At 38.3% G+C, this 25,632-nt stretch overlaps 1 long non-coding RNA gene across 2 annotated transcripts in view; it reads left to right on the plus strand.

Moving 5' to 3' along the window:
* LOC127551415 (uncharacterized) overlaps positions 1-25,632 on the plus strand; it is a 75,315-nt gene that overhangs the window by 311 nt on the left and 49,372 nt on the right. Inside the window, exon 2 of one of the 2 annotated variants that reach the window (XR_007951081.1) lies at positions 20-100. This is a non-coding gene — a long non-coding RNA (uncharacterized LOC127551415). Of the gene's footprint in view, positions 1-19; positions 3,586-25,632 lie in introns of those variants that run through there. The other variant, XR_007951080.1, reaches the window with a different exon arrangement.

A 25,632-nucleotide genomic window follows, 5' to 3' on the forward strand; every position in this document is an offset into this window, starting at 1 on the left:
GTTTTTCCTTTGCTTGAAGATGAGGGGCAATGAAGCGGCAGTGTGACGGGATCCATCCTGGGATCATCCTGGAAACGTTCCATTTTGCCTTTTTAGCAAGGTAAAGAGCAACAATGTAGATCCTGGAGGAACTGGAGTAATTGTTTGGCCAATAAAATGTGCTCTTGCTCTCTGTCTTCTATTCACTTTCTTCCTTCCTTCCTTCACTCCTTCCCTACTCTTCCTGATCTGGAAGGATGACCTCTCCCAAGCAACTATTTGGGTAGTGAACCACACCTACCTAGACCCCACGCCCAGGTACTGATGGTCAAGGGAGACTCGGTGAGCCCCTTCTTAACCTTATTCCTTCTAGGGAGAAAGGTTATGTGAGCTGGAATGGCACACTTGGTTCCCATACCACCTTCTCTCCCAGCCATGAAAAGGAGGGGGCTGGCAGAAGCGAGAGGTGCTAAGAACCTCCCCAGGGGTAGCTCAGGCCCTGGGCCAGGACTGTTGTGGGAGAACAATACCACTGGGTCAAGTATGGTCAGGAAATGATGCAAAACTCTTCCTCTGTCCTGCTTGAGAACCTGGATAAAAGGAAATTGGGAGGCTGGCCCCACCTAAACAGTGACTACCCAGACTCAAAGGCCTTCACATTTCTTTGTTGTCTTTGGTGAAGCAGAAAGTTAAAACTGCAGTAAAAGTAGTGAGTCAGGTAAATGCCCTTTGGATCTAAGGTTTGAAAAAACAAACAAACAAATACTGTTCTTACAACAATTCTATGAGAGAGAGATTACAAATACAGGACCCATGTTACCGATGAGAAGAGGGGCTTTGATATATATATCTGGACGCTGTAGTCAGTAAATATCTGAAGATTCAGGTCTGTATCTAACTCTAGCCTGCAGTTAAACCTGAGGAGATTCTCCTGGGGTTTGCCGGACCATTCTCTGAGTCAGCAGGTAACAGGTATTAAAAATGGGATTAATGCCTTCTTTTCCTCCCCACCAGCCTCTTCCCCAGTCAGTCAACAAGCTGCTAGGCACTGTACTATATTAGCCATTACGAAGGTAAAATATGAAATGATCTCTGGCCTCAAGGAACTTATATTCTGTCAGGGGAAATAATAAAACACGTATATATGTTTTAAAATGACTACAGCAAAATATAATCAGTAAATATTGGATAATATGATGGAGGGGATGGGAATGGAAAGTACTAGCTGTTTAGGGAATTTGGAAAGGCCTCCGTTAAGAGGAGGTGCTTGAGCTGACCTTTAAAAGAATCAAGAGACTCTTTAGAGACAAAGTTGATGAGGGAATGAGAAACAGCCTAGCAAGAACCTGGAGACAGAAAACAAAATGTATATGAGGAGCTACAATAAGTCAATTTGGCTAGACAGTAAAGTACTTAATGGGGAGTAACCTGCAATAAACCTTAGAAAAGGTAGATTGAAGCTAGCTAGTAGAAGACTTTAAATGCCAGAGGAGTTTGTTCATGTCCTGGAAGAAAAGGGTACCACTGGAACTTTTTGAGCAAAGGAATGACATGATTAAACCTATGCCTTAGGAATATTCCTTGAGCCAGTATGTGGAGAATGATTTAGAAAAGGAAAAGACTTGAGCTGAGAAGACCACCGAGGAGGGTACTGTAGTGGTCTTGAGGGTCTCACCTAAGGGAATAGCAATGCGAGTGAAGAGAAGGAAACAGATTCAAGAGACAGACGGTCATACCTTGTTTAAAGTGACCCAAAGGCATTTTCTCCAGAAAGACCCCTGCTAAATTGAAGTGCTAAACAGCTGGGTCTACTACTAACCATTATCATTAATAATAACACCAACAGTAATAACAATGAATAGCATTTATGTAGCTCTTTAAGGTTTGCAAAGCATTTTTACAGATAATTATCTTATCCTCATAACAACCCTGAGAGCTAAATGCTGGCATTATCCCTAGTAAAATAAAGCACACAGTGACATAAAGCCAGTAAGTATCTGAGGCTCTGTTTGAACCCTGGTCATCCTGAGCTCAGAGTCCAGCACCCTTTCCACTGCCTAGCTTCATATAGCCAGTTATCTTTAGATGGGAGTAGAAGGAAGGCAACAGGAATTAACTAACTCTGAAGCTTGTCCTCCTAGAACAGGCCTCACTTGGTAAAAAGTCCTGGCTCCCAAGTAAACTGATGAGTAACCTGAGAGCAATTGGGTACAGAGAAAACTGAGAGATGATGGGAGAGCATGGTGCTAAAAGAGAAAATTATCGACCTCCCAATTATGTCTTGGACTGGCATTGCAGAGCTGAGGAGGAGGGAGTCTAACTTGTCCCAGTTTTTCAGAATCATAGAAAGACCTGGATTATTCTAGGACTGATCTGAGGTTTGGGGCTAATAAAGTCCAGGATCCCAGAGGACTGCCCCAGGCTTATTCAGAATTAAACTTAAACTCCTAAATAGACCCTGTCATTAGCATGGTTCCTTTTAGTTGTTCCTATAGAGCAGAGCTTCTTAAACTTTTTCCACTCGTGACCCCGGTTCGAGAGATTTTTATGTGACACTCCTCCCCCCCCTCCCCCTCTCCCCCTCGGTGTATTGGTATATAAAATAGGTATTCACATCAAACATTTAACAGGTAATAAACCATAATTTCTCGATCCCCACATCCAGTAATGAGATTCCATGTGGAGTTATGACCTACTCCTTAAGAAGCTGGACTGAGAATTTTGAAAAGAACAGAAGAATTAGTCTGGTACAAAGGTCATAGTTGGCTCCAGAATTAGAAAGAAGACCTGAGTTAAAGTTCTTCCTCTGACATACATTGGCTGTGTGACTTTGAGCTCTTAAGTGTTCCAATGAAATCATAGGTCTGACCATGCTGTCCCTCTCCCTGATACACCCCCTCCCCAAATTATCATGGGACTATCATAATTGAAGGGGATCTCAGAGATCTAGTTCAATCCCCTCATTTTTACAAATAAGAAAATTGAGGCTCAGAAATGTGTTATAAATTCTTCAGTCACAGTTAGTTAGTGAGAGAGCTAGAACAAGTCACTAGTTTTCTAGATTTCCTTTGGGGTCCTTTCCATAACACTTAAGGGAAAGGGTACCCTGGTTCCTGATCAGCCGTTATCCTCACTCCCAGTCACTTATCAAAAGCTTTGGTAAAGATACAATCCTCATTCTAAAAAGTATATAAAACTTTGGATAACATCACCAACTGGATTCAGATCTGATGGTTTCCCATCCCAATAGTTGCTTCTATTTCCTTCTGGCTGATTGTATACAAGAAGGCTTCTTCCAGGCCAGTTGTACTCCACACAGTTCTTGGAGTAATTCCTGGGGGCAGTCTAGCCAAGATGCTTTGGAAAATTTTCCTTTATTTTTCTTATATAAAGGGTATAAACCAGGCTTCTGGGGGCGGTGGGGAGGAGTTGGATCTGATTTGTGTCTGGTGACACATCTCCCATAGGGACTTGCTGGGAATGAGAGGCCCTTCTCATATTCCCATTTATTAGGGTGGGTGGATCTTCTTAATGTGCATTTACCTTCCTGAATTTTCCAAGATATATGTAGTAGGCACATAATAAATGCTTGTGGAATGATTTGTACTTTGTAGTAATTTTTTTTCTTAATGTTTTCCTTCTGTTGAACATATGTTTCTATGTTCCATTGTCTTCATTCATCATCCAGCTCATTGTTGTGTACAATTAGGCCCTCAATAAATCCCTTTAGGTTCTGCCCAAATTAGAGAAATATCTTGCACTTATATAACATTTTTTATATATTATATAGTTTTTATATAACACTTTTTATATACTTGGCCTTCACAAAAAACCTTTCTAGGCACATAGAATAATATCCTTATTTTGTGGATCAGCAGCCTGAGGCTTACTAAAGATCATATGGCTAGTGAGTGATAGGAAACTAGGACTTTGAGAATTTCAAAGTTGGAAGAGACTTGAGAGGTCCTATCTGGATGCTACTGGGTGAATTCCCTCTCTATTATCTCTGACAAGTGGTCATCCAGCCTCCATTTGAAGACTTTAGGTGTTAGATATAGGAAGTTCACCTCCTCTTAAGGCGGCCCATTTTCCTTTTGTTCTGACTCTTATTGTTAGGAAGTTTTTACTGATGGACTGCCTAAAACTGAAATTAATACCCATTACTCTTAGTTTTGGTCTTTAGAGTCAAGTAATGCAAATCTTAACCCTCTTCCCATAAAATAGCATTTCAGGTACGTAAAGATAATTATCATCTCCCTCTTCCCTACCAACTCCACTCTACCCTAGGCTTAAGTTCCTTTAATTGAACTCTAATAAATGGAAATATGAGAAAAGCCTGTTATTCCCAGCAAGTCCCCATGGGAGATGTGTCACTAGGCATAAATCATATAATATGATCTCCAGTATCCTTACCTCCAAGTTCCTTCTTCTGAATGTTCTCCTTCTGATCAGTGTCTTTCCTAAAACATGATGCCCAGAATTGAAATCACTATTTCCTAAGTGGACCAATAAGCAAAGGACTTTCTACAACACTAGTAGTTTGCAGGCCCACTTTCTTTCTCCCATTGGTGAATTCCTTCTGGAGTCTCCATTTTATGGAGGGCTCAGGCTGGCCTTCGTTCTCCTCCTGGCCTTATTTGTGGTTTACCAACTTCAACAGCATCTTCCCAACAAGGTACCTTTCCTCCCTTCTGTTCTTTCCCCTCCCTCTCCCCATCCCCCCCAGCCTTTTCAGTTTACTTTTATGTGTTATTGTTCCTCCTTTAGAATGTAAACTTGTGGGAAAACTGGGACACTGATGCATTGTTGGTGGAACTGTGAACACATCCAACCATTCTGGAGAGCAATTTGGAACTATGCTCAAAAAGCTGTCAAACTGCATACCTTTTGATCCAGTAGTATTTCTACTGGGCTTATACCCCAAAAAGATACTAAAGAAGGGAAAGGGACCTGTATGTGCCAAAATGTTTGTGGCAGCCTTGTTTGTAGTGGCTAGAAGCTGGAAAACGAATGGATGCCCATCAATTGGAGATTGGCTGAATAAACTGTGGTATATGAATGTTATGGAATATTATTGTTCTGTAAGAAATGACCAGTAGAATGATTTCAGAGAGGCCTGAAGAGGCTTAAGTGAAATGGGCAGAACCAGGAGATTATTATACATGGCAACAACAAGACTATATGAAGATCAATTCTGATGGACATGGCTCTCTTCAACAATGTGACGATTCAAATCAGTTCTACTTGTTCAGTGATGAAGAGAGCCATCTATACCCAGAGAGAGGACTGTAGGAACTGAGTGTGGACCACAACATAGCATTTTCACACTTTCTGTTGTTTGCATTTTGTTTTTCTTCTCAGGTTTTTTCTTTCTAGATCCCTCTATCCTGTGCCTCACAGACATGAACTACATGTCCTGTCTCTCCAATGACCCAGGAGAAAAAAAGAGACATTTCTTGATTATTCAGAAGCTAATTATCCATTTTGTTAATTCTCTAGGCCTTTTGCTTTAATTTCTTCTTCCTGATACCTATCTTTCCAGATTTTCTTTGCTATTTCTTGCCCTCACAAGAGATTTCTAAGACCAGAAAAAGCAGAAGAAATTCCAGAGCTGTCTACAATGTAGATAATTGGCAAATGCTACTTTACTGGTTGAATTCTGAATAGTAGTTCTGAGAAAAGAAGTTTGGTGAGGCAGGAAGGAAATTTTAATTAAATGGTTTTATTTTATTCATTGATTTCAGTTATGCTACTTCTGTCACATTACTCTGAATAACTGTTTGCCTAAATCTTAAAAAAAAAAAATTGACCTGAGAGGAATTCTAAGCAATTTGTTAGGTTAGTAGTCAACTTTGTATCTACCTTCAAGGTTCATCTCAAGTAACACTTCTTTGATGCCTCCAACTGGAAGTAGCTTGTTCTTCCTCAAAAACAAAGTATTTTATCTTATGCATTTATATTCCAATTTGCATTACATTTGTGTGTGCATACCATATTTCACATTACTGAGTTATAAGCTCCTTGAGGTCTCAGGGACTGAGTCTTTTTTAGCTTTATAACTGTCTTAGTATCTAGAAATAGTGCACCTCATCTCTCTAGTAGATGCTAATGAATGTTTGGGTGTTGAATGAACAGAATCAGGGAATAGCTTCATTTCTTATTGTAAGGGATCTAAAAGTTTATTAATAGCACACTAGACTCATAGATTGTTAATGCTGGAAAGAAGCATAGAAATCGTTTTACAGATGAGGAAAGTAAGACCCAAAGAAGGAGAAGTGACCAAGTTAAATAATGGCAAAGCAAAGCCCAGAATCCAGGTCTCCAGAATTCCCATCCCAGGCCTCCTGCCCCTGTAACACAGTTATATTCTGGCTAGATTTCAGCAAGCTAATCATCTGTAACAGTGGATTCCAAACTCTTTTAATCATGTGTTCCTATCAATAAAAATATTTTGAAAACATATTTGTATAATTATTTATTTAAAATATATGCATGGACTACTGTACTAATAATTATGTGTTGCAGTAATAATTACAATAGAATATTCACAAAAAATAAATTTTTTCTTCTTTCCATTTTTTTTTATTAAAGCTTTTTATTTACAAAACATATGCATGGGCAATTTTTCAACACTCACCCTTGCAAATTTTCCCCTCCTTTCCACTACCTCCTCCCCTAAATGGCAGTCCAATACATGTTAAATATATTAAAATGTGTTAAATCTAATATATGTATACATATTTATAGTTATCTTGCTGCACAAGAAAAATTGGATCAAGAAGAGAAAAAAAAACCTGAGAAAAAACAAAATGCAAACAAACAACAACAGAAAGAGTGAAAATGCTATGTTGCAGTCCACACTCAATTCCCACAGTCCTCTCTCTTTAGATGGCTCTCTTTATCACTGCCCCTTGAACTGGTTTGAATCATCTCATTGTTGAAAAGAGCCATGTCCATCAGAATCGATCATCTCATAGTCTTGTTTTTGCCGTGTATAATGATTTCCTGGTTCTGCTCAAAAAATAGAAATTTTTAAAGGATGAGATAAGAATGAAATAAAATTTGATTCTATAATCAATAGAGAGTCCCTGGAGTTTATTCAGTGACATAGTCAGATATGTGTTTTAGGAAAATCACTTTGGCAGCTCTGTGGGAGGTTGGGACATGAGAGTCTTATGACTGGGAGATCAAATGACAAAATAATGAACAAAGTTATAGATTTAACAGATTTGTTTTAATATTTCCCTCCTTAACCTATAGTTTTTTTCCAGGCTACAAAAATAATAGCACATGAGAAAGAGAGCCAGAGAATCATAGAATCTCTGATAGCAATCAAGGGTAATTCAGTGTGGGGTAACGTAACCCTAAATGTGTTAGTAATCCTAAGAACATCACTCCCTTGTAATATCAGATAAAATAATTTACTTCTTGCACTTTGTGCACTCATTATTCCAGCAAAACTAGCCCCTAGATATCTCCCAAACTCAACATTCCCCTCTTCCATCACAATGCCTTTGCTCAGGTGCTCCTATTCTTTGTCAAGACTACCCTCCTTAACCTGCTCTAGAGTCCCCATTTTCTTCAAAACACTGCTAATAGCCCACAGCTGGAGATCCTTCCTGAGCCTCCATTCTCTGCCTTCCCTTCTTCCACTCTCCTTTGGTTGTTTCTCCCTCATGAAATTACTTTGTATTAATTTACATTTACTTTTCTTTGCACTTTGAATATTTCCCCCTGGAAGTATTTAAATTTTTTGAGGGCATGGACTGTTTTTGTCTCTCTCGGGCTTGACCCAGCACCTAGTACAGAGTAGGGACTTGATTAAATGTTTGTTGAATGGAATTACTTAATTGAATAATGGGTGTTCATAAAAATGACTCAACCATTAAGAAAAGATTAAGTTATGTTGATTATATCCTGTTTACTAAGACAGGGAAATATGTAATGCATTTTTGAAAATTTTTATCTAAAATATTAAGTTTTTCCCCAAAGGGGTGTTTCAGTTTGAAACATTATTAGTTTTTGTTTAAAGAAAGAAAAGAAAAGGAAAGGGGAAGAGGGGGATGAATCAAAAGACTATCCTGAAAGGTAGTTTGAGCAATATAGAGAAAACTGCAATGAAGTTAAGCCAGTATATGCCCTGGGGTTTATACGGGAATTATCTAATCACAGCATTCTAAGATTTGGGATATGGCAATCAACCTCAAGTCCTGGAATGGCTTTATCAGTAGGACTGGAAACATAAAATAACAACTGTAGTACCTTCTGCCAGGAAAGGAATAATGATCTTGGGAATTATAGGCTCCTGCATTTAACTTTAATCCCTAAGACAAACACTGAAGGGAAAAAATCAGTTAGCTGCCCAGTGGACAAGTCTAGATAGCTTTCACTGTGGTATTGCAAACACCAGTAGAGTCGGCTGTGTTTACATAGTGCCAGTCCTGCTGGGAAGACTTGTTAGCCTCCTTTTGGCAAAGTACATCAAGATGTTATGGCAGTAAAAGGAGACATCGTTGATTAGAAAGGAAACCAAGAGACCTTTAGAAGGGAGAGTTGTTGGCAGAAAATAATGATTAAACTCTTTAGTAATCCTTCCTAATCTTAACTGAGATTCTTACGAACTTGATTCTAGTAGTAGTTGTAGTAGCAGCAGCAAAAATTTGTGTGTAATGCTTTTAGGTTTTCAAAGTGTTTTACATGTTATTTCACCTGATCCTCACATCACTCTTGGGAGATAGGTGCTATTATCATCACCATTTTATAGGTGAGGAAACAAGGTCACACAGCTAATAAGTGTCTGAGGTAGGACATTTAGATCTGACTGACTACAAGTCCAGTGCTCTATCACCTGTGCCAGCATCTTGGAGAATATGAGAGTATCCTAAGGTCCTGGAAGCACCTTGGGGAGGGTAACTCATATATATACTCATAGAATATTAGAGCTGGAATGGTTAATCCAAGCTCCTCATTTTACACATGAGGAAAATGAAGCCCATAGATGTGAAGTAATAATAAGTAAAGTTTACAAAAATCATCTCATTTTATACTCATAGCAATCCAGAAAAGTAGATACTATTATTATCCCTATTTTATTTTATATTTTTAAAATAATATTTTAGTTTTTTCCCCCAAATACATGTAAAAATAATTTATTCCTCTTCCCCTTCCCCTCCCCTTTCTGATATTTTATACATGTACAATCATGCAAAACATTTCTATGTTAATCATTGTGTATAAGAAAACTCAAATAGCAAAAGAGGAGAACAGAGAGAAGGGAAGAAAGAAAGAGAAAAATAGTATGCTTCAGTCTGTATTTAGATGACATTAATTTTTCTCTGGAGGCAGATAGCATTTTTCAACATGAGTCTTTTGGGATTGTCTTGAATTATGTATTGCTGAGAATAATTTAAATCATTCACAGTTTTTCATTGTACGATATTGCTATTACTGTTTTACAATGTTGTCCTGGTTCTTCTTACTTCACTTTGCATCAGTTTGTGTAAGTCTTTCCAGATTTTCATGAGAGCATCCTATTTTGCACAATAATATTCCATCACAACCATATACAACAATTTATTCAGCCAGTCTCCAATTAATGAACATTTCCATTTCTTAGCCATTACAAATAAAGCTGCTATAAGTATTTTTGTGGGTTCTTACCTCCCTACCTTGAAAAATCTCTTTGGTTATTTTGTAGATGAGGAAACTGAGGATGACAGATTAAATGACTTCTCCAGGTCATAAGCTAGTAGACTTTGAACTCAGATTTTTTGACTGCAGGCCCAGTGTTCTTTCTATTGAATCACCCCTAGATTCTTTGGGGGCAGTGACTTTCAAGGTTTTAGGGACTTAAGATCTTGGAAATAAGAACTGAAGTGAAAGCAGTTAATATTTCTGTGTCATTCTGATGTGGAGCCAGGATATTCTAGAGACAAGGAGAGAGTTGGGGGGTGGGGCAGAGGTTAAAACATAGAAGGATGTCATAGCATACTATAAATTGGAAATCAGAATTTCATAGCATTTTAGACCTGGAAAGGACAAATCTTAGGAATATAAAATTTAGAAACTAGTGATTTTCTAGTCCAGTCTCTTTATATTTTAAGATAAAGAGCAACCTAAAGGTTTAGATTTGAACCCAAGTCCTAACTTCAGAGCTCTTTCCTTGTTAGTCTTTTTCCTTTTCCTTTGCTCTTTACCCTCAGAATAACAGACAATCCTTTTCAGTGTTTTGGAGGATTATTCTGCTAAAGACTATTGAGAAATATACACAGTGCTTATAACAAATCAAGGGAAAACTTTATAAGATTATACAAATCCTATCAGTTAATCCTGATCCTGCATGCAGATAATTGTTCAGGGAACTTATGCTTTTTCTTATTTTTTTTGTTACTCCTTCTAAACAGAAGACTGTACCTCATAATTGACAGAATTGAATGAAACACACTGACATCATTTTATGACTCAATTCTAGATTTAGCGCAGTTTTCTTTCTATTCAATTATGGTTCTAGTCCAGTTTTTATTTTGTGAAAAAACTTTTATTAATTATGGGAATTACAAGAAAACTTTATTATATTGTTTGAACCTAGTCCTACAAGGCTGGGAAACTGGACTACCTGTTGCTTAGACACCTTTGACTAAGAACCTAGCTGATTAGAAACTAGATCAGATCTGAAGATTGATGCAAGGAGTTTTCTTACAATTATAATCTCAAACAACCCATATATTTTATCTGAAAATTGGCTCCATATTGGTCAGTCAGTTACTGTTTGCTTGTTCCTTTAAACAGAGACACTTGTGGGAACAAGATGCCTCTTTTTCTGATTTCAGGGAATTGTACCTCACTTGCCCCCTCACAATTCAAAAAGCCCCTAATCTTTCTTCCAACTAGAAATCAGATTACCTAATCTTGTAAACTTGTTTATAGACCCTATTATTTTCTTTTAGTGCATAGAAAACTGTCTCCTCCTGTATTCCAGGTCCAGTGCCAAGCTGAGGAGGGCCTTATCCCAGTTTGTTATGCAATTCGTACACATTGCTTGATAAATCAATATGCTTAGAAGCTCGAACCTTTCTTTCCTTAGTTATTGTGGATTTCACTTGCCACGTAGTTCATGAAAAAATAGGGGACCTAATCTGAACTTCCTCCTCTTCTACATCTGAAAATACCTTGAAATCTTTCATTCTTTCTCTCTTTTCTATACTCTGTGATGAAGTTAGTCCTTCTCTTCAACATGGCTAAACTTTATGCATTTGTGATGGTATAATTTGGCTCCTTTTCCCCCTTTGAGTTTATGTAATCATAGAAAGTAAGGGACAAATAATGAGGTATTAATTTGTTAATAATGTGTAACATAAAGTGTGGAAAAAGCCTAATTGAATTGGAAAGGGAGCTAGGTCATTGCTGAAAAAGACTGGCTACAGCCCTTAAAGCCTTTAAAAATTCTTTGTAATAAAGGATGATTTTCTGGAAGGAGCAAGTGTACATAGGGAAATTTAAAGGATGTAAAAAATCCAAAATATATTAATATATCTAAAATGAATTTATTTAAAGAAAAGAAAAGGTTCAATTAAATTGAAAGGGGAGCCTGGCTATTGATTAATAAAAAAAATCAGTCACATCCCTAGAAGGCACTTAAAAAGCTTGACAAAATTATGTTGTAATGGGTGATTTTGTGAGAGTCACCCCTATTCTGGAAGAAATACAGGTAAGTAAAAGGCAAAATACATTGCCAATTCTGTAGTCAGTTTGTGTAGAAGCTCACAGCAAGAACAACCCAGGCCAGGAGAGTGGGGTGTACCTGTACCTACGCATGTGAGTGTGTATGACACAGAGAGATTTTTCCCAATCTATTCCCTACCCCACTCTGGCAGTTTGCCTTGAAAACTCTGCCTTACAAAAGATGGAGACATAATTAAGATGCAGTCAAGAAACAGATTCAAGGAACAAGACCTATGGCAGCACAGACAAGAGCTGACCAGCGTCAAGGACAAATTAGATCTGGAATTTGAGAGTCAAGTTGCTGAGAGGAGCAGACTGATCCCAGCTGAGCAGCTCATCCAGCAGAGATGCTATACCTGGGCTGGACAGAGAAGAGAATAGACGGAGAGAAAGAATACTGGGGCCCAGAACCCTAAGCATGAGTTGCTTTGGCCACATATGTTCCTGATGTGTGTGTTTCACTATGCTAAGTTTATGTACACTAAGTTTGTTGCTATCCTCCTACAGAAACTATGCATATTTATGGGAAGATGTGCCCCAGATTTACAAAGGGGAATGTTTTATAGCTACTGTTCTTACATGCCATTTTAGTGAATGGCACAGTAGACTAAAAGCTCAGAACTTTTGTTTGAGCTAATTTACTTTGGGCAGTTAGGTGGTGAAGTGAATAGAGCACTCACCTTCCTGAGTTCAAATCTGGGCTCCGACACTTAAGGACTATGTGACCCTGGGCAAGTCACTTAAGCTGTTTGCATCACTTCCTTCATCTGTAACATGAGCAAGAGAAGGACAAATCATTCCAATATCTTTACTGCAAACACCCCCCTAAATTGACTATCACTGAGCAATAACAACAATTTTGTTTACTGATGGAACCTTATGAACTACGGTTTTAGGAGTATGGGCCCAGAACTCAGGAGTGTAAGCTGTCTACTGGGGACTCAACCTTTGAGTATGAGTACAAATCAGAAAAATAGTCCTAGAAAGATTGGTATACTTATACTCTTGATCTTACCCCATTCCAGATTGTTATTCTCCAATATTCAATCTCCATCTACAAACTTTCTTCCCACAGATATGAATGGGTTTTCCATATCCTTAAATAATCTTCATTTTTAAGATGACAGGAAAAGATAATGATGAATTTTTGGGGGGATGCGGAAAAATTGGGACACTAATACATTGTTGATGGAGTTGTGAACTGATCCAATCATCCTGGAGAGCAGTTTGGAACTATGCCCAAAGGGCTATCAAACTGTGCTTACCCTTTGTTCCAGCAGTGTTTTTATTAGGTTCTACTAGATCAAAAAAGGGGAAAGGATCTATGTATGCAAAAATATTTGTAGCAGCCCTTTTTTGATGTTGCAAGAAACTGGAAACTGAGTGGATGCCCATCAGCTGGGGAATGGCTAATCAAGTTATGTTCACATGTTCATAACATTCTTATTATGGAATATTATTGTTCTATAAGAAAGGGTTAACAGGATGATTTCAGAGACGCCTGGAGAGACTTACATGAACTGATACTAAGTGAGTAGAACTAGGAGAATATTGTACACAGCAACAGCAAGATTATATGGTGATCAGTTCTGACAGAAGTGGATCTTTTCAGCAGGAAGGTGATTCAGGCTAGTTCCAATTATCTTGTGATGGAGAGAGCCATCTGCACCCACAGAGAGGATTATGGGGACTGAGTGTGGATCGCAACATAGTATTTTCACCTTTTTTATTGTTGTTTGCATTTTGTTTTCTTTCTCATTTTTTTCCTTTTTTGATGTGATTTTTCTTGGGCACCAAAGTAATTGTAGAAATATCTATAGAAGAATTGACATATAGGGGGAAAGATGGGTAGAAGGGAAGGAAAAAAAATTGGAACACAAGGTTTTGCAAAGGTGCATGTTAAAAATTATGCATAGGTTTTGAAAATAAACAGCTTTAATAAAAAAAAATCTTCATTTTGCTTGTATCTTAAGCCATAGCCCTGCATCTCTCTTCCGTTTCATGGCCAAATTTCTAGAAAAAGTACTTATTTTCTCTTTTCCTCTTACCTCTCAATTTCTTGAAATTTGGTTTTCAATCTTAGTCATTTGAAACTGCTCTCTCAGAGATGACCAATAATCAGTCTCAATCTCTTCTCTCCCTTTGTCTCTCTCTCCTCCCCATCTTCCCGCAATGATTCTTAATTACTATATCCTAAAGTTTCTTCTCAGTCCTCATCCTGCTTGACATCTCTGCAGAATATGAAACAATTTTCCACCTTTTCCTCTTGGATACTCTCTTTTCTCTGTATTTTTGTGAAATGGCTCCATCTTGATTGTCCCTCCACTTGACAGCAACTTCTCAGTCTCTTTTGCTGGATTGTTACCTGTGTCCTGCCCCCAAAGTAGATGGAACTCCAAGTCTCTGTCCTAGCACATCTTCTTTATACTCTCTCTGGGTGATCTCATTAGCATCCAGGGGGACAGTTATCTTTGCTCTGGGATTACTTTATCTGTAGGTTTTCTTTGCCTTTGATCTCTCCTCTTTCCTACTTAGCTTATTAAAACAAATTCTCCAGCCTGTCTTTATTGCTGAAGTTGGCTTCTTTTGCCCCCTGTTTTTCCAGTGACTTAGATTTCTTTTAAGAGGCCATATAACCTGTGGATTACAGTCTAGTCTTCCATGACTTTTGCAAGTTATTATTATTTTTCCATTTAGATTTAATTTCTTCCAATTCAAGTTGGCACCCTGGTAGATTTTCTACCAGTTTCTATTTCTGGAACTCCATAGTTTATAGCTTACAGCAAGACTGATGTAACTGATGTTTTTAGTATCAATGAACAATGGATTCATGGTCCACCAATGAGCTCCATCCATTTTCTTGTCTCTTTCATGACTTATCTTCTTCTTATTCTATGTGTCACCATAGAAAAATAAATGCAGTATATATAGTAAATTCTCTTCCTGTGTCTCCTTCATTTCATTCCAGTGAGGTAAGATAGGGTCTTATACTCTGTATACTCTCATTTTAGTAGATGAAGAAGATGAGACCCAGAGAAGTTAAGTGACTTTTTCTAGGAGACATCACCTGTTAATGCTAAAGCCAAAACTAAAATTAAGGTTTCCTAGCTCTTGGTCCAATTCCCCCCCCCCCCCCCCACATACATAGCACTTCACCACTTATCTGAAGAGTGATATTGGCAGGACCATTTTAGGTAGGGTCAGAGCATACCAGTCATAGTGCTCCCCTGGCTCATTCATGGTTTTACTGTAATGGTTTGTATCTTGGAGAATGGAGGCTACAGAGAAGAACTTGGCTGGAGGTATTTCTAGGATGTTTAAAGACATTAAACCTAAGAACTAATCTTTTCCTTCTGTCTGAAGCTGTAAACAAAAATGAGTTGACAATTCCCACATGATTCTAATGCCCCTTTCCTACATTAACTAGCACACATGAAGAGAAATTAGATGCAAAAAAATTTTATGATCTTATCTGTTACTCTAAAGATGACCTTTAGTCAAGTCCTTGAAGATGAGGACTATACGTATTAGCATAGTAATTATACCACCCTATATGAATGTTATAGAATATTATTGTTCTGTAAGGAATGACCAGAAGGATGGTTTCAGAGAGGCCTGGAGAGACTTACATGAACTGATGCTGAGTGAAATGAGCAGAACCAGGAGATCATTATATACTTCAACAACGATACTGTTTGAAGATGTATTCTGATGGAAGTGGATCTCTTCGATAAAGAGAGCTAATTCAGTTTCAATTGATCAAGGATGGACAGAAGCAGCTACACCCAAAGAAAGAACACTGGGAAATGAATATCAACTGCTTGCATTTTTGTTTTTCTTACCAATTATTTTTACCTTCTGAATCCAATTCTCCCTGTGCAACAAGAGAACTGTTCGGTTCTGCACACATATATTATATCTAGGATATACTGTAACCTATTTAACATGTATAGGACTGCTTGCCATCTGGGAGAGGGGTTGGAGGGAGAGAGGGGAAAAATCGGAACAGAAGTGAGTGCAAGGGATAACGCTGTAAAAAATTACCCTGGCATGGGTTCTGTCAATAAAAAGTTATTTAAAAAAACAGTTATACCACCCTTCCCCCCAATTAGGGACTTGATAAATAATAGTTGAGGAAGACTGTCAAACTTGTCTTTATCTCCATATCCTTTCTACTCTATACCCATTTTTTTGGGGGGTGGGTGATTTTCTTAATTTGCTTTCAAATGGTTAACTTAGTTCTATCCCTCACTTACAATTCTCCTTTCACTTTGCATTCCATATCCTTCCATAGCTAAGACATTGGTTTCATTTTTTTTGAGGGGGCAAAGGTGGATTTATTTAGGGAAATAGATTACAGACAAAATGACGGGATACAGTAGACACTGGGAATGGTAAATACGAAAGAGAGTGGGAGAACATATGAAAGACAAGTTCCTCAGTGGAACTCACAATTAATTACCCAGTAGAAAGGGAGTATGGGACATTCCCTTAGCTGGAAAGCTAAATCCTGAAAGGGACTTAGCTCTCCAAAAGTGTTAGCTGTAAGGAGAAGTGGGGTTGAGAAGCATAGTGGAGTTAGGTGGGATACCATGTGATATGGGGAAAGAGAAGGGGAAAAACACCACAAGGCAGAATGTTGTGGCGAACTGTTGGTTCCATTTTCAAACTTCACTCTTGAAGCTCTCTCTCCACTCTTTGGTTTAGTCTGCATTGTCCTTTTATCAATATCTCTGCTGGCTTCTTTATTATGGTGTACACTTTTCCATTTACAAGGTTTTCTTTGTTATAGGCGTTCTTACGTAAACTTTCCTCCTTTTTGCTTTTGCTTTCATGACTCTGTAGATTTTGCTTCTCCTGGACACTGTATTAACCAGCCTATAGCTAGTTGGGAGCACCTGTAGCACCCTAGGCATCATACTAGGAAATGAGAGACTATGGTAATGGAAAATCTCCATCTGATAAGTTCTTTTCTTCAGGCTTCTTTTGTCATTTTTGTCCTTCCATCACTATTCCCTTCAAGCGATGCAGCTAATCTTTGAGACTCTCCAAAGTCTTTCTTTTGGACTTTGTCATACAGGAGATATCGAGAAGATAAATTCTGAATCTTCTTTCAGTACAAGCTCAGAAACAAATTGTAACCAGGAAAAAAGGACAGATCTGCTCTCAGCAGCATCCCCTCCAAGGATCTTGAATTGAGGGGAGAGACCCCCCCCCCAGACCCAGAAAGCTGAAAATGGAAGGGAAGGCTGGACTCTGGCAGCAATGACTGGAAAAAAATGAATGTATATGAGTGATTATAGTTCAATCAAATAATGACTAAGGTTGTGGGTGTATGTGTATGTTTCAGAGAGGCCTAAGAAACAGGTAAAGTAGATGATAACCTATCTAGTTATGATTTGATGTATTCTACAAAGCTTTTGACTCCCAAATATCTCCTCTTTCACCTGTTAGAGTGCCTGAAATTTCAGTATGAGAGATACATTCCTTTTATTAAAGTTAGTATACTATATCTCCAAACTTCTTTTGAAGAGCAGACATTCCAGCAAGTGTTAACATTAAATTGTTTCTGGTCTTTGTGCTTTAAGATGGTGTGGTATAGTATGACATATGGAAAGAACACTGAACTTAGGAGTCAGAAAATATAGGCTCAAATTCTAATTCTGATGCTAATTATTGGCAAAATGGAAACACTATTACTTGCATTACTTACCTTCCAAGGCTATTGTAAGCATTTTGAAAAAAATTTTTATAAGTGTGATTCATCCATCCACCATGAATTATAATTCATATGAGGGGAACCCTATCTATCTCCTCAGTGAGGTGAGTGGCTAGAGGGATAGGAGTTTTGTTGGAACAAAGAAGAGGAAAGGATTTTAAAACAGAATGATTCCAAGATAGGGTGTAAGGTAAAGGGTACTCTTGGGAAGCTGATGTTCAAAGAGCTGAGGACAACCAAAATAGACAAGAAAAGGATGGGATCATTTAGCCAAGGAAATTGTGAGAAAGAACTGAAGAAAAATTCAGCTAAAATGACTTGTCCATTTTCCTAAGATCTTGAAAAGCAGTAGGAGTAACAAGTTGTTGGGGCAACCAATTAGCAACATGTATTGTGTGGGCCAACCATGTGCAGAATACTGTGAGGTATATTGAGGATGAAGAACAGGGTGGCAGGGTATATGTATGAAAGACGAGAAAGAATGGTAGGATATGGAGGATATAAAATTAATGGTGTCATTCACCATCCCTGTAATAATTTAATGCTCAAATTGATAGATGAATTCATCAATATAGATGTTCTCTTTAATAACAAAGATCACAACCTTGCCTGTCCATGTTGTGCAAATCTTGTCCATGTTATCCTCCAAGTTCAGCCCAGGGAGTCCATAGCACTGTGACCAGAGGCCCTCTTACTTCCTCCTGCTGTTGGAAGGCCCCCAGTAGAACATTCTGTTTGTCTGTCATCACTCAATCCTCACTAGATAAGAAGCCATGGATTAAATTGGATAGATAGTAACTCACATTTCTTTGTCGCTTTAAAGTTTGCAAAGCACTTTCCTCATAACGACTAAGTGAAGTGGGTGATACAATTATTCTTATAATCTGCATTTTGCAGATAAAGAAATTGAAACTCTGAGATATTAAGTGATCTGATATCACAGATATCAACATGAAGTGCGAGTCATCCAGAATTCAAACCCAAGACACCTGATTTCAAGTCTAGTACTCTCTTCAGAATGCTTCTTCATAGATAAAACATATTTACACATAAAGGATTTAATTTAATTATTTTCCTTTTTTTTGTTTTTAGACATAGATAAATACATTAGTCAAAAAGGAATGAATGGGGAATTTTGAGTTGTTTTAAGGGACTTTAAAAGAATTTGGACTTTTTCTGCTTTTAAACACAAGCCAGTTGACTGGAGGAAAAGGCTCTTTGTGATAAACAATGAAGCAGCTGTTGTGACATCTGAAAGATATCTTTTTGGCATGATTTTCATTAGATAGTACTTTTACTCTTTTTCAGAATTGGTTTCAAGGAGAGATAATATATTATGGGCGATAGGGTTTAGAACTAGAAGGAGAACATCCAGTCCAATCTCTCCTCTTCCCCCAACATCTCATTATTTGAAGTAGCAAAATTGAGACTTGCACTCAGATCTTCTTGACACACAGTACTATATCTACCATACAAGAGGAAAGAACACTGAGACAGGGCTCAAGTAACCAGGGCTAGCTATGGCTCTGGAAAATAATTTACTTCTCTGGACATCAGTATTTTCACCTATAAAATGATTTTAAAGATCTCTTCAAGTTCTAAGATTCTTTGATTCATTCTGTGAATGAAAGGAATTGGACAAAAACCAAGTCTTTCTTTTTTAAAGCCTTCATTTTTTTATGCTAAGACTTTCAATTCCTGTTTATCTTCAGTTTGAGCCACTCTTACTTGAACCCCTCAAGGTTTTCCTGGGACATGGATGAAGCAGAGATTTCAAAACCACAAGGCATTCTTCCTGGGGGTCAGCTTCGGGACTACCAAAGTAATGGCCTTTCTAAGGAAGTCCCTTCCTGCTCTCCTCTCCCCCTCCTCTTTCCTTTTCCCAGCATGTGGCTACTGGATTTGGGGAAAGAAAGATTGACAGAGCAGATTTGTGTGTCTCTGAAAGCACTTCTTGGAAGGACAGAAGTCACATTGCATCAGACTTTGGATGCCAATCTCCATTGTGGCTCAAACTTCCTCTGAGCTCTTAGAACTTGGAGGCACGTGAAGTGGAGGTGGGGGAGGTCCTACAGTTGAAGAGGGCTGGATTTCGTTGGATTTTAGTGGTTTTAAAATTCTAAGGAAAAAAAACAACAATATAGCCTATATTTTAAGCTCTGCCTATGGGTGTGTCCTGTTCTTGGAGAACAAACTCTAATGATAGGGTGGATGTAAGTTGACTCTTAACCCTTGCCCCTATGTTCTAGTCCTTGTATATTTTCTCTTGGCCCAAAGGGTTCTATTCCCTTTCCTTAGAAAAAAACGCCTTCAGAACTTGCTGTGGTTTTCATCCTTCTGATCTCTGAAAGATCTAGATCTTGTTTTTTCCCCCCTTCTACTCTAGCCAAGAGTAACCATAGCAACTGGGGAGAGGAGCTCCTAGCCCCAGAGAGGATGATCTTAGCAGGAACTGTGGCTTTCTCCCACATCCGTCTGGGTGGTAGATGTGCCAGAAATCAAGCCAGGGGGACCGAGAAGAGACGGACGGTGAAGGGACTTTCCCTTTAGCATCTGTTGCTGCTGAATCAGAATGTCTGGCTTTTAGATAAAAAAGGGTGACACAGCATGAAGAATGCTGTTTATGTGAACTGGCTGGAGATAAATCTAAAGGATTTGCCTGGGCTCAGAGACTTTAAAGATAAGACTAGAAACTTAATATCAAAAACAAAGAAACAAGAGCCTATCCTCCACAAGTAATTAGTTATCAAATCTTATTCATTCTTTTCCATAGAATGCTCTCTAGGCTGTCAATTTTACTATGTTCTCCCTGTTACAAGTGTAGTTCAGACTTTCATAAACTGATACTTGGGTTCTTTCAACAGCTTTCTACCTGGTCTTCTGACCTTCTGAATACTTCTTTTTTATATCTTTATCTGTTTTGTACACTACTGTCAAATTTATCTTCCTAAAGAAGATATTATCTCTAAGCAAATTATTCTTGTGCTCCCTCTTGCTCACCAAATTCCTTAGCCTGGCATTCAAGACCTTCTATCATTTAGTCCTGCTCAACTTCCCCAGCCATTTTCCATTACATATACTCCAGCCAAACTATTTTACTCATTTCTCCAAAAACAGCTTCTGTCTCTTTTGCCTCTGTGGCTTTGCTTAAAATGCTCTCTACAAACTTCCACGTAGATCTTGCCATCATCTCTGCATCTTGGAAGTCATATTATCCCTTAAGGTTTTCTCCTTTCCTTATGGAGATCTCCTTGATTCCCCCTAGTGAAAAGTAATTTCTCCTTCTGGATTCTAGAGTACCTCATGGGAACCTCTTACTATACTTGTCATGCTTTATAACGCTTTGAGAGATCTGATTTCAAATTTTGCATAGCTGTGTGACTCTAAGTCATTTGATCTCTTTCCATCTTGGTTTCTTTATCTGTAAAAAGGGAATAATAACAATACATGTGAAGCATTTTGCAAATCTGAAAGCTTCATAAAAAAGGGAGCTATTTGTCTAATTCTCTCCCTCTTCACTAGATCATCATTTGATGTTAAGGTTTTGTTTCTAATTCTTCTTGCTATTATTCACAGTTACTTGGACATACGGAAGGGGGAAGGGAATAAGCATTTATATAATAACTATGTGCCAAGCATTTTGCTGTGTTTTTTTAAATAAGTATTATCTCATTTGATCCTTACAGAGTAAGCACTCAATAAATATTATTTGGTTGATTTATATCAAGCATTTAAGACCCCCCACAATTTGGCTCCAATCTACAATCCCAGCCTCATTTCACATTATTCCCCTTCAGGCACACTTTTTTTCCCAGCCAAACTAGATCACTGGCTATGGCCCATCTCATCTTACTGTCTCCTTCTTTGTGAGTTCAGCCAAGCCATCTATGCCTGCAATGTACTGCCTTCTGGTCTCAGGCTGTGGGAATCCTTTTCCTCCTTCCAGGTTTACCTCAGGTGTCTCTTATTCCATGAACTCATTCTTACTCCCTCCCACACCCACCCCCCAGTGCCTCCTCAGAAAAAACTTCTATGGAGTTTTGTTTTCTCCTCTTTGTTTCATCTGATCATACTCAACCCGATGTTGGACTTACTTGTGTAAGAATACAAAATCCTTATTTATACCTTCTGAATTCAATTCTCCCTGTGCAACAAGAAAACTGTTTGGTTCTGCACACGTATGTTGTATCCAGGATATACTGTAATCTATTCAACATGTAAAGGATGGCTTGCCATCTGGGGGAGGGGATGGAGGGAGGGAGGGGAAAAATTGGAACAGAAGTGAATGCAAGGGAAAATGTTGTAAAAAATTACCCTGGCATGAGTTCTATCAATAAAAAGTTATTAAAAAAAAAGAAAAAAAAGAAAAAAAAAAAGAATACAAAATCCTCCTTAATAGATTTCAAATTCTTTAAGGGAAAGACTGTGCCATTTTTTATCTTTTTTTTTTTTCCCTTAACCCATCAGTAATGGCCAGACCCATTTTAAAATAGTAATCAATTTTTTAAAATTTGCCCAAAGGCTGGTTTTCTTTAGGCCCAGACTGATTTTCTCTTATTCAAGCATGGAACCCATGTTACACTATATGACTATATTTTACTAATTTTATTCTTGCCAACACCATACAAAGGTCTTGTATTGGTATGAAGAAGACCGTACTTTGGGGAAGCTCACAGTATTGGAGGCCCCAACTTACTGGTAAGAATATTTTTCAGAGGCATTTCCAGCCAGATAATCATTCTGTTTGTGAACCTCTAGGCTAGCTAGCTCATCACTAGAGTCTGTTATGAAAACACCTTTGGTTCATAAAACTAGGAAATTAGGAGTCTGGGAACTTAGTGTGAGTCACGAATATTCACTGAGTAAACAGCATTGCCCTAAGTAAACAGTTTTGCTCCTTCAAGCTAGCAATGAGAGCCTGTTTTCTCCAACTCTCGGATGGTGCTGTTCCTTGGAATCAATGGATGGCTCCCTGGCAGGCACAAACTAATGAACAGTGAGTTCTGCCCAGCTGGATTGTGGAGAAAAGAGCTCCCAGAGTGCCCACATAATTGGTCCTCTGGGGCCTCTATAGAGTTGATGTGTCAGGGCTTGGGAGGGGACTGGGAAGTGGTGGCAAGGGTGCTTGACAGGAAGGCCAAATAGGATCAGGGCTGGAAAGAAACATAGAGACCATAAAGTCCAAATTCCTCATTTTTCAGATCAAGAATTATATGGCTAATATGGGGATTATATGACCCAGGATCATGTGGTTAATAAAACCTCTGAGGCAGGATTTGAACACACGGGTCTTCTCCAAGTCTAATGTTATATCCACTGGGCATTGCAGAAGCTGGCTAGGCGTGAGGGGCTCTGGGGCCAGAGCAGCTAAGCCCAGGATTTGGAATGAGAGGGGAGAGTTTGGCAGGGGGATCAAGAGCAGGTCACAGTGAGAATTGCATGAGGGGATCAATGTCTGGAAAGAAGACTCCTCTTTGAATCTAAATTCCTCTTCTGTGAATTGAGGCAGCTGGACTAGGCGATCTTTAAGGTTCCTACTAGTTACAGATCCAGTAATCTTAACGATCCTCACAGTTTAAAGGATAAAGCTCCAGACAAGTCTTGGAGTGGCTAAAATTTCCATGATCTGTAGCCCAATTTCACTCTTGGACAGACATTATGTCCACGGCCTATATTCTGTTAAGCCTTATCTCCAATGGGGCTGCTAGTACTTGGAGGCAAATGTGCCTGCCACATGGCACCAGAATTAACGTGCTTGATGGGAGAGAATGAGGATTGAGGATTAGAACTGCAAAAAGTAGAACCACAGTCTGGTTTTTATTTTTCCCACTTCCCTTTCTACTCAGGTACTTTCTCCAAGCTGAGTGAGGAAGAATTGTCAGTCTTTTAAAAAATAGATTTTTATTTAATTTTTGGTTTTTAGATGTCCTGATCCTTCTTTTCCTCTCTTTTGGAGAACTATATCTTACAACAAAGAATTTTTTTAAAAAAAGAAAACGAGGAAAAAGCAAAAAAATTTAAGCAAAACTAATCAACACATTAAAATAAGAAACTATCATTTATGCAATGTTCCACATCTGTGGACTTCAACAACTACAAAAAAGCTAGGATAGTGTTTCCTCTTACTTTTTCTTTGCCTAAACTTTAAAAAAAAATAATTTTGTAATGTTCAGCTTGAATTATTTGTAGTTGTTCTTTCTACTTACATTCTCATAGTTTGTTATATATAACATGTAGTGTACCTTGTTTTCCTGATTCTGCTTTCTTTCTATGCTCCTCTGTATTCAAGTTCCTTGGTTTTTACTGTAAATTATTATATTCATGTACCATAATATATTTAGCTGTTTCTCAAATAATGGACATCTACTTTGCTTCTTGTTCTTTGCAGTCACAAAAAGTGCTGCTATGGGTATTTTGGTGTTAGTGGGATCTTTTTTGTCAATAATATGTGCCTAGAAGTGCACTCTCAGCATCAAAGGGTACAAACATTTTAGTCACTTTATTTGCATAATTCTAAATTGCTGATTTTCAAACTGGTTTTTATTAATTCACAGCTCCACTAATGATGCATAAGTGTGCCTGTCTTTCCATAATTGTTCCAATCTTGACCATTTCCTTTTTTTGTGTCACTACCCTTTTTTTGCTGGTGATTCAAAACACACTTCTTTTTACTCTCTTCTCCCCAGCCATCTTCTTAATAGTCTAGCTAACTATCTTGCAATTGTGGGATTATACTTTCTATGTCTTTTCTCCTTCTATTGTGAAATCATGTTAAATCAACTCTGTTATGGATCCTGGATGGGCTGCACCAACCTTCTTTCTGACTTCACTCCAAATTCCCTAGATTCCTGTATCAAAATTGGTCCATTGTGGTTGCCATTTCCTAATATGTATTCTCTTTTCTTTAGGAAAAACCCAATAACAAACAATTCTGAAGGTGGGAGCTGTTTTTGGTTTTGTGTTTGTACCTTCATTCCTTAGCACAATGAGCTTTTCCTTCATTCCTTCCTAGGTGGGTAGCAGCTTGTGTTATATACTCTGATGGTCTACAGTCAGACCAAGGGTTTCAGGTTTTTCCTCTCCCTTCAGTCAGACTTCTTCAAATTTTCCCCTTCCTTAGGAAGTTTGGTGACATCTCTAAAAAATATCATTAGCCTAGCTGTGCTAGTGGTGTGAGTTACAAGCGGGTCCTGACCTAAGGGATAGTTTCCCTAAATGAGCTGCTTTATATATGTTCCTTAAGTATATTATGTCCACTTAGGTTCTGTCTGTATATGTATCTATTCTTCCTATTGATTCTGGGGGAAATGTTTTATTATTGCTTTTCTCATTATGCTATTTGCCTTTATTTTGAAAAATTTGTGTCCTCTGGCTGACTACTAAACTTCCTATCAATGGAAGCTTGTAAGCTATTGGTTTAGAAGTGTGGGTTCATAGAATACTTTGAACCTGAGGCAGTCGCCTACTGAAAGACCTGCCTTAAAGTTGGGGGAAAGCTTTTGGTAACTATAAAAACAAAAAAGCATTAAGATTTTTTTTTTTTTAAGAAAAGAAAAGAAAGATCCTCCAGTCCTAAATATCCTTCCTGAGAAAATTGCTGAGACTGTGGGCTATATGCCTGAGTAAGGTCAGCATTCTCTGGCCCTTTTTGGTTGCACTAGGTGTTCCTATCTCTTCCTGCCCTCTGCTTTCTCAGCATTTATATAGGTTGCTCTCCACACTGTTTCACGCGATCCATTTCTGTCTATTGCAATTTTATTTTTTCTTCAAGGCCCAGCTCAGGGGCCACAAAGAAGACTTACACCTTAGCTTAAAGAGACTGCTTCCTTCCCCAGAACTTCTTTTGGCCCTTTTCCTTTTTCTCTATTTTGTCCCTGTCACACTCTGTCTTACATGAAATTCTTCTGGATGCATGTTATTGTAATTTCCTTGTCTAATACAATGTCTTGCACATGGTAGGTTCCTGTCGCATGGAAGCAAGTTGAATGTGTAAAAGGTTAAGTATTTTTTGTCCTATGGATTCTATATTATTTTAGCAGGATTATCCCTGGAGGTCTTTATTCTGTGGCTGGCTGGGCACAACAAATAAAAATATTCCTGCGAGTAGGGCAGGATTCTTAGCTGCCTCTTCATTTTTTAATTATTTTAGTACAATTGAAAATTATTCTGTGAAAGGTTATTGTAGGCCCAACTCTGTTCTAAGTACAGGGAAA

The sequence above is a fragment of the Antechinus flavipes genome, chromosome 2, assembly GCF_016432865.1.
Source record: "Antechinus flavipes isolate AdamAnt ecotype Samford, QLD, Australia chromosome 2, AdamAnt_v2, whole genome shotgun sequence".
Lineage (NCBI taxonomy): Eukaryota > Metazoa > Chordata > Mammalia > Dasyuromorphia > Dasyuridae > Antechinus > Antechinus flavipes.